Consider the following 9887-nt stretch of genomic DNA (forward strand, 5'->3'; position numbering starts at 1 on the left):
TGGATTCTATTGAGCCCCAAGGCACTCTATGGGGTACGGATCCCCCATCGGAACACTCTCCCTGTGGGCAATGCAGTGTATGCCCTTTGATAACAAGTACAAAAACCTTAGATCTAGACCTCAAAACGCTATGGAAACAGAACTCCTTCACGAACTGCAATACTACTAATGTGGTATACTTAATTAAATGTCCTTGCCAGTTGAGGTATGGTGGGATGACAAGTAGACCCATTGAAAAAGAAACAACTCCAACAAACCTCATAAAAACCATAACATTTATAGTGAAAACTCATCATCATTGACGTTTAACACTTAAAAGTTGGCATGCGATTCTATTGGTTCTAGAAAGGTAACTTTAATATTGGTGCTATATCTGTATATGGTAATGGAGTAAGGGGATTCGATAAGCATTGGCAGGACATTGTCAGGTGGGACATATAAGCCCTACCTTCAAAATGGCTACCGTAGACGTCACTAAATGTACGACGTCCCATTGGTTCTACTAACTAAAGAACCCTAGATTACTTGGTCCACTGCAATTGGGTCGGCACCAACCCCACTCATACTTTTCCACTTTGCTTAACAGCACGCAGAATGGTCGGCCTGGTGCAGGGTGCCCCTTAGCTCCCCCGGCCTTCCTCCAATTATTGTTACAATCAATCATCACTTTAGTGGCCATGTGTCAATTATTTCACTGTGGTTGGCCTCGAGACTGCATCTCCTGTCTGGAAAAGTTCTGATATCTTCGCCTGGCCTGATGCCATGGGTAGGTGTGAAAGTCTCACTTCTTCTTGCTCGGCTGGCCACGTGATTCAGACACCGTGAATTTGCCTCTTCTTCATGCAATTCGTGTATTTGATTTTTTTCACCCACCACCTGCCTCCAGTTTCTTATCTTGACCTTTCTGAAGCAGGATATTCTGTTTTTAGCTTCTATTAATTGTAGCTACTGTTCGTCTATTCTACTGATATGACCTTGGCTTTCTTGGCACGATTTGCCTCTGCTGAGTTTCGTTTCTGCCGCTTATTCCTGATTTTGCTAAATATGAAGCTCTCCTCGTGTGGCCTTTAGTAACCTTTGGTTAATTCTGCTTCTTGTGCAAAGTGAAAGGATACTTATATAACATGCTTCTTTTGAGGTAGATATGTATAGGTGGCGCTTGCCACACTATCTGTCTTCTACTAAGCATAACAAGCCGCACGATTTCCTTAGCTTTCTTGCGATTCCAAGCATATGTACATGAGTAAACTTGTTGAATATCTTCATCATGCTTGTTGCTTAAGCTTCTAATATTTGACATTGTTCTTTCACTTTAGGTTCACTATGTCCCTTGTTCATGGCGTTTCGTCTCTTTAAGTCGTACTCTGGTCGTCATTTCTCCTACATGTGAGTCAGTCTGGGTTCTTGTGATGTCACCATTCGTCTTCCATTAAGACCTTTTTGGCTTCTTCAGGGACTGTACTTAGACAATCTTCATTTCGTTTCATTTGTTGATATGGTTTTCTCAATGGCTACCTTACTGTCCATGGTTTCCTTGGTATCGGTACTTCAATAGGAATTGTTCTTCTGATGGGTACTGGACAGAGCCCCACTGCGGCTCTCTGCTGGTTTATTTGCTCATCATACATCACATATTTCAGCGTGAACATTCCTGGTACTTCAAAATGGACCGTTGGAGTGCAGCTGTACTTGGGACCTGCTCTTCACTCCCCCTTCTGGGTGATTCATCGACCACTTTCACCTCTTTCTTTGCATCCATTTTCTTTGGTTCCTCTGTATTCACCTTCACTTCATCGCCTGGGTCCATTCTTTCTTCATCTTATGGGTCTATATATGATGGTCTGAAGAGATGTCTCTTTTGGGTCCATATCTTTATTACTCCTTTTAAACTTCCTGCTGTTCTCACATGTTCGTCCTTGTTCCACGTCATCAGTTGACACTGTCCATTTGGGCTGCAGTAAACCCATCTTTCCACATAATTTCTATGCTTCCTGGGATATAGAAACTTTGTTCCTTCTGTTGCATGAATGCTGGCCTTCACAAAGTCTCTTATTTCTTCGTCAGTCAGGTCTTTGGGCTTCCATTCTGGCTGGACATCAATCATGATCGTCATCCGTATGGCTTTTTTTGCAGTTTTCTGGCACTGAGAGATGATTATCCTGATAACACAGAATAGCAATATCATCACTGGCAGGGCTCCTAGGAACTTGAATGCATCTGCCATCCATTGTGAAACCCATGAGAATAATGATCCAAACCAGCTGTCATCATCAACTTCGTCAGTTTCATCAATCATCTAATTCTGTAGCTTTGTCAGCATACCTATGGCCTCTGTTAGAGTTCCATTTTCTTCATCGTGCGATGAGATGGTATAAATGTGCAACATGATTCTCCAATTTTTGCACAAACACCTCCATCCATAGCTGTAATCATGTCAAGTACATATCTGTTCTGGAGAGGTATCAGTCGGATTACCATTAACTCCTCTTTGATTGCATTGAATCCCTTTATTGTTGTGTTGATGGTCTGCAGTAACTCCCATCTGGTTATCAGCAACCATTTAGTATTTTCTCCAACTTGAAATCTTGGCATGAAGATTGTCATGAAAACTGATGAAGTGAGGCTGAACAGCCTGTGTTCATATGGGATTGCATGAAAAGCTTCTTCTGATTTGGCAGAAAAGTAATTCTCTCTCTTCATTCGACTCATTAGTTCCACAAATCTCTTCTTCCTCAGGTGAGCATCTGCTTTCGGGAAACTGTCAATGTTCAGGTCACTCTTCGGGATCACCAACGCTGGAACAAGGACATTAACCAGTGTCCATATACCTCCACAGTTTTTTGGCAGTCTAATGTATGCTTTGGATCCACATGCCCAGTAATGGTCCATAATTACTGCACTTCCATGCACCATCCCTGGAGCATCAAAAACTTGTCCACGGTTCTTATAGCCATTATTCCTGAAGCAGAATTTTGGGCTTTCCAGTGGCACCATCTGCAAGGGTCCTCCTCTGTCTCCGACTCATGTCAGCAGTTTTGCAAGCTTTAGGGCCTCATTACACGGATGTCAGAGAACCATGGCGCTATTAGCGCCATGGTTCATGCCGGTAAAATACCAGCACCGCCTTGTTGGAAAGGGGAATTACCACCCCATTCCTAGGTTGGCGGGGCGGTAATTCCCCCTTCCACCATTGCCCTTCCCCATTCCCATTTTCGCCCCATAGGGCTCAATGGGAATCGGGAAGGCGCTAATTACGGTACTGCAAATTGTGGTACCGTAATTAGCTCCCTGGGTCCCTTTGCGGGTTGGTTTTTAACGCCTGAAAAAAGCAGGCGTTAAATCCCCCAACCGGCAAAGGGACCTCGTAGTAAGGCGGAAAGGATTTACCGGTACCGCTATTTTACCGGTACTGGTAAATCCTTACCGCCATCCATGTAATGAGGCCCTTAGTCTCAATGGCTCGCATCCATTCTGTACTATGTCAATGGTGCCTTGGTATCGACCAGTGACCATACAGACTCTACAAATCACTACTCCTTTCTCCCATACGTCTGGTGAAAGCACTGTTCACCAAATCTGAATTTGGCCTCTGTTTTTCCAACTTCGAGCCTCTTCTGTAGTTTTTACTTGGACATTTAGCTTCTGGTTTGCTTCTCTTCTGTTTTCTGCTCCTTTAACTCCAGGCTTCTCATATCTGATCACAATGGCCCTCATTACGACCCTGGCGGAAAGTGACTGACCTGACCGCCATAGCGTAAATAGCGTTTCCGCCATTGCACGACGGAGCAAAGTGCGGCTAATTCCGACCCATCGGGCACGAGCACTACGCCATGGCGGAAGTGCAAAGTCCGCGATGGCGGAAATGTCCCCAAAACGCCCCTCACCGCCGTCGTACGGCGCCCTAGGTGCAATTCCGCCACCCATCTTAGCGGTCACCGTAATGAGCGGCAATCGGAAAGTACGGTGACCGTAAATATACGGAAACGGAAGTAAAAACATGGTCCCGGAACGGGAAACAGCACGCCGTACACCTATAAAATCAGAATTCCCACACAACCATTAAAAATACTACCCTGAGACACATCCCAACCCGTCATCCACCCTAGTGAAAGCAAAAAAAATGGGAAAAGTAGCGAAAAAAGCGTGCGACCGCAAGCGGCAGGTCCACTTCTCCCATGAGGAACTCACCGTGCTCACAGAGACCCTCCAGGAGAATGCTGCTGTCGTCTTCTCGACGCAAATGACCAGGACGGCACTTGCGAACAAGAAGGCCATATGGGCCCTGGTGGCACAGCGGGTAAGTGCGGTGGGGACCGCACCCCGCAACCCACAGCAATGCAGAAAGCGATGGGACGACTTGTGGATACGCGTACGGAGCATACTATCCGCCAACCGTAACATTGCCACAGCTACCGGGGGAGGATCGGAATCACCCATCAAGTTGACCCCCTGGGAAGAAATCTGTGCCTCCACCATTGGAATGGAGAGTATAGAGGGAGTCGGAGGGATGGAGAAAGGAGTGCAGACATCTGAAGAATCAGGTAGGTGGCCCAAATAAAACAATGCCAAATCCACAATGTCCAATCATGTGAAGTACCATGTGTCCACATAGTGCAACAGAAACACATGTCCAGGAGAACGTCCACATACATTGGCCTGATAGCGCACTTTAAAACTCACATTAAATACATAAATAATTAAAAATCCTAAAAACACCCTCTACACGTGCAGCAGGCACACCCTAACTGCAGGCTGCAAAACAACTGCAACCTCAATCCACACAAAAATGAAACCACCTCCAAGGCCCTGACCCAAATCACCCTCAGGTACCACCCCAATGCATGTGATACATTGCCATTCCAATTTCCACAGACCCATTAATAACGCTCGCCCTCCTTTACTCCACCACAGGGTCCGATTCAAACGACGAGCTCCAGGACACCCCTACCAGCACACCTGCAAAGAGGGCCAAGACCAACGGCCAAAGACCCTCCACCTCAGCTGCACGGATCAAGACACGGCAGCAGCACAAATCAAGTGGCAGCACACAGGAGGGAACATCAACAGGCACCCCAGCAGCCAGCATGCCCACAACAGCACCACCACAGGTCCCCCCAATGGATGCCACAGAAGGCACTGCTTCTGGTGGCAGCAGCACCATAGGTGACACTGCATTAATGGCAGCATGCTCCGACACAGAAAACGGGGATGTCGATGTAGGATCCATCCATGACCTGTCTCAATCCCCCAGTTTGTTTCATCCCGTACACCATGAGGATACCACGCAGGGGCACCCACAAGACGACGACTGGCCATCCCCCACAATCCCTGTGGCAAGGCAACATGAGGTGACCAGCCCCTCTGTGACACCACCGCAAATGGCCATGGCACAGCAGAGGCAACAGTCCCTCGACCAGGTGATCGTGCAACAGCAGCAACTGGCCACGCTCCTCAAGGACCATGCTGATGAATGTGGGGGTACTAAGGCAGCCATAGAAACATCAACTGAGACACTTAGGGCAGAAATGGAGAGAAGTACAGAGACACTAAGGGCACAAATGGAGAGAAGCACCGAGAGCCTGAGAGTACAAATGGAGAGAAGCACAGAGAGCCTGAGGGGGGAACTGCAAGCGACGTCCAAAGACGTATGTGCTGAACTTGCCGCTGTGCGCCGTGTGCTCACTGAGCTCTCACAAACCCTTAGGGACATGCATGGACGTGAGCAGGCAGAGACATCATCCGTTGCAAGTTCCGTCCAGGGCAGCCCCCAACGTAGATCTGGGAGGAACCTGCGCTCCACAGGCAGGGGTGCCCCTGATACCCGGAGAGGGGGCTTGCAATAGCGTCTGCCCACTGACAATGAGCATCTTTGGACACTGGTGTTCGGGGGGGAGGTAGGAGGGTGGAGGGGGTGTGTTGGGCTCACTTGGGTGGCGGGTCGATGGGGTGTGTAACATAATTTCACATATGCTATAAACAATGCACGATCATCCAATGAGATGTGTGGACATTGATCTTTGTGTACGAGGCCTTTATAGGCGTACAGTCCATATTGTGCATGTTCCAGACACACACAGTGCCGCAAGTCCGGTGTCCATGTATCAGCCACCAGGCGTGAGTGCTAGAAGCATGAATCTATGAGAATCTGACGAATGTCACGGCCCTCCTGTGCCTCGCGGACTCCTTGAGGTGCTGCCACATCCCCACCCTCATCATGACCATCTTCAGGTGCTTGCAGTTCTGCGTCAGGGGGCATGGGCACATTTCTACGTACGCACATGTTGTGTAGCATGACACATGCCATGACCATCTTTGCAACCTTCTCATGGCGGTACAGGAGTGCCCCGCCAGACCTGCTGAGGCAGCGGAAACGAGTCTTCAGTAGGCCGAATGCCTGTTCTATGACTACACGGGTACGTGAGTGGGCATGGTTGTAGTCCTCCTCATGCTGGTTCTGTGGGTTCCGGAGTGGTGTAAGGAGCCATCTCTTCAGTGGATACCCGGCATCACCTGTATGTGGACAATAAAGGATGTTTGTGGAATGACATAGCTACGTACGCACCCCCCCCCCCTTCCTGCCAGGTCATTGCCGCATCACATACCCCACATTATCATGCATGAAATGAGACTCACCGAGTAGCCAGGATCTGTTCCCTGCGTGTCGCTCCATGTAGCGTGGTATTGTAGAGTTCCTCAAGACCATAGAATCATGGGTTGATCCAGGAAATCGGGCACAACAATGTGTAATGATCCTGTTGGAGTCACACACCATTTGTACATTAAGAGAATGAAATTGTTTTCGGTTGCGGTACTGGGCCTCCATGGCATGTGGGACGACCAATTCCACATGGGTGCAGTCGATGGCACAAATGCAACCCGGTATGCCGCCAAGTGCATGGAATCCCACTTTTGTGTTCGTAATTTCCTGCTCCGAGCGTGGTAGAGAGATGTAGTCGTCTGCGTGCTTCAGGAGGGCATCGAGCACTTGCAATAGTGTCCGTGAGAACACTGGCTGTGAAATGCCATGCAACTGTCCGACTGTGTGCTGGTAGGTGCCTGTGGCCAGGAAGTGTAGTACAGACACCACCTTCAGTAGGGCTGGGATGGCGGTTGGGCTATCTATCATGCTGACAAGGTCAGCCTGTGTCATGTCCACAATGGCCGTTATGGTGTCCCATTCCAAACGGTAGAGGGTGTGGATCTGCTCAGCAGTGAGGTTGAACGGATGAGCTCGGAGGCGTGGGATTGCGGGCTGCCTGCGTGGTGGTAGTGGCTGTGCTGGTGGGCCTTGCTGGCCCTGCCTTGCCCTCCTCCTCCTCCTCCGTCTCCTCTGTGCGGCCAGTTGTTGTAGTAGTTAGTGTTCGTCTTCTTCTTGAAGTTGGAGTACTTGCAGTGCTATCAGGTCCCCCAGGGCCAACATCGCTAGTCCTGCCGGTAGCATTTTGGAGTGGGTGTGGTTGTGGGAGGGGGTTGGGTGTGCAATTTATGTGTTTTCAGGCTGTATAGCCTCCACCTGTGGTGATTCATTCCACCTGTGCAAGCTGCAATCCCCTTTGGGCGAGCACGTCCCGCACACAACGCTGCAATTTGACGCATGGCATCTTGCTATTACAATCATGTATTTGATCCCGATGGCAGTGAAATATTGGTTCATATGTTCATTCTGCTATGGTCCCATTGTTTCACATACTACCTTTGCAGTCGCGAACAAACTTGTGAAGGGTCAGTGGAATGTAGTACTCGATTAACGCTGGACCCTCATGCAGCACTGTACCGCGGTTCACCGACGGGCGGGGCGTCCCATTTGTGAGTGAAGCCAGTTGCCATTTTCACACACTGCCGCACTACATGGATGAATTTTTCATTTCAAGCGGTCACAGATGCCTTTTCGACGTGATGTTGCAAATGAGGAATTCGAAGGACAGCGCTTTCGGTTTTCAGCTAGCGGCGAGGAGACGCCCACAGGTCTGACTGCAAATATAACGTTCTATTGTTTAATGTCCTTGGGACAGGGGCCATGGCGAGAATGCAATGATTGATATGAATAGTATGGGATGCGCAATAGCGTAGTGGACGATAAGGCAGGACGTTCCCAAATACATGTTACTTCACAACACTAGAATTCCGGGCTGGAGCACAGTGGATTTTGCAGACTGCATAACGCACAGACTCAATGTAAATTTCACATGTTATGTGAGTAAATAATCAGGCGCTTTCATTCCGGGATGAGGGAATGATGTATGGATGCATGGACAGATGATTTAATGGAGAGTTTGCCATGTACAGGGCTTTTTGGATTCTATCCACCTCCCCTGCGCTATGTGATGCAGAGCTGCCATAGTGGGACCATCGTCTATCTGCCCTTGTTGAACCCTCTCTGTCTCGACGCGCCTTCAAACACTTGTGTCTATGCACGTTACTAATCCCATCTAATGGATTCTGTTTTGACAGACGCATGCACACAAACACTCGTTTGTAATAGTGTTTTCACCACGATTTTTATAGTTATGATTCGCAAGTGATTTTTGGGTGGGAATAATCCTTTTGAGTGGGCTAGCATGCATATGGCTGTGGATTTAGTGTGATCATTGAAGTGAGTAATTCAAATGAAGTTCTGATGCCCATACTATTCTTTTTCATTGCATTTGGGTGACAGGTATCTCCTCCCCTTTTGCCGCTGCCATCTGTATGCCACTCCTGCAGATGGCTTTTACTCCCGACACCTGCTGCTTCGTGTTAATCAGTGGAGCACCATTACGATCTTATGGGACGATCGCCAATGGGCCACATGCCCTTACGCAGTACTAGTGGCTAGGAGCAACATATCGACCTTTCAGCTGGACTAGTGCCTACCTAATGGGACGGCCCTGCGGTTCTAGGCGCTTCCATGTTGCCTTTTTGAACGTGAATGTAGCCCCTGTGTACCATGAAGGAACAGGGCGTCACACAAGAAGAAGCTGGTCATTTATTGCGGATGCAGCCCACAATAATGAAATATATTTTGGAGTTCATGTCCTAATGGCTGTATGGGCTTGGTGATTTTGTTGTGCATTAAATTTCTATTCTGATATTGACCGTGTAGCGTTCTTCTTTGCAAGTAATGTGGCATATTCCTATTTGTGGAGCGATGTATTGTGAGAAGATCTGCATTGGGTTCTGGCTTCTGAGTATAGTTGCGTGGTACTGTACTGGCCGCGTTTGCCTACGAAGCCCAGTGTGGTCAGGGATAGGGGCTACCATTATGACTGTTTTAATGATGTCATGCTCAGGGGCGGGGGATTAGCTTTTGTGTAACAGATGCCGGTCAGCCAGGTGGATTGGTGGAATGATGTGATTATCGGAATATGGCTGGTCACAGGTGCCTGTGTTTGCGTGCGTTTCTTGGAGGGAGACTGAGGTCATGTCCATTGGAATAGCTTCTGTATTCGTGCCATCTGTGCCCTGCAGCTCCCATTGGCCCCTCTTGAGATGAGCCTGGCTGCTCAGTCACTCTGCCAACTTGTGTGGTACATGCTTATGCTGATGGTTGGTTTGTTTACTGGCAGGAGTACAGGGCTGGTGCAGTCTCACTCAGGATACTGCTTTGAATGTTGCCTTACACTGGTGTCAGTCGATGGGGGGGCCTGTTTTTGTTTGTCTCATATTTCAGTTCATGTTGCTGTACTTGAACCTTCACATGCCTGTGCTGCATCAGTGCGGCAATGGTGACATGGCAAATATGGATGGCCAATCACAAGGCACTTGGAGCCCCTAGATTCATTTGTTCGTTGGCATGCATGGGTGACTTGTACATTTCACTGGTTGCATTGTGTGACTTCATTGCACCTACGAGGAGTTGTGCAATGTGGCCAGGGAGTGGTGTACAGCCACTCAGTAGGGCCGTTTAC

The sequence above is a fragment of the Ambystoma mexicanum genome, chromosome 7p (genome assembly GCF_040938575.1).
Source record: "Ambystoma mexicanum isolate Mex_15411 chromosome 7p, UKY_AmexF1_1, whole genome shotgun sequence".
NCBI lineage: Eukaryota > Metazoa > Chordata > Amphibia > Caudata > Ambystomatidae > Ambystoma > Ambystoma mexicanum.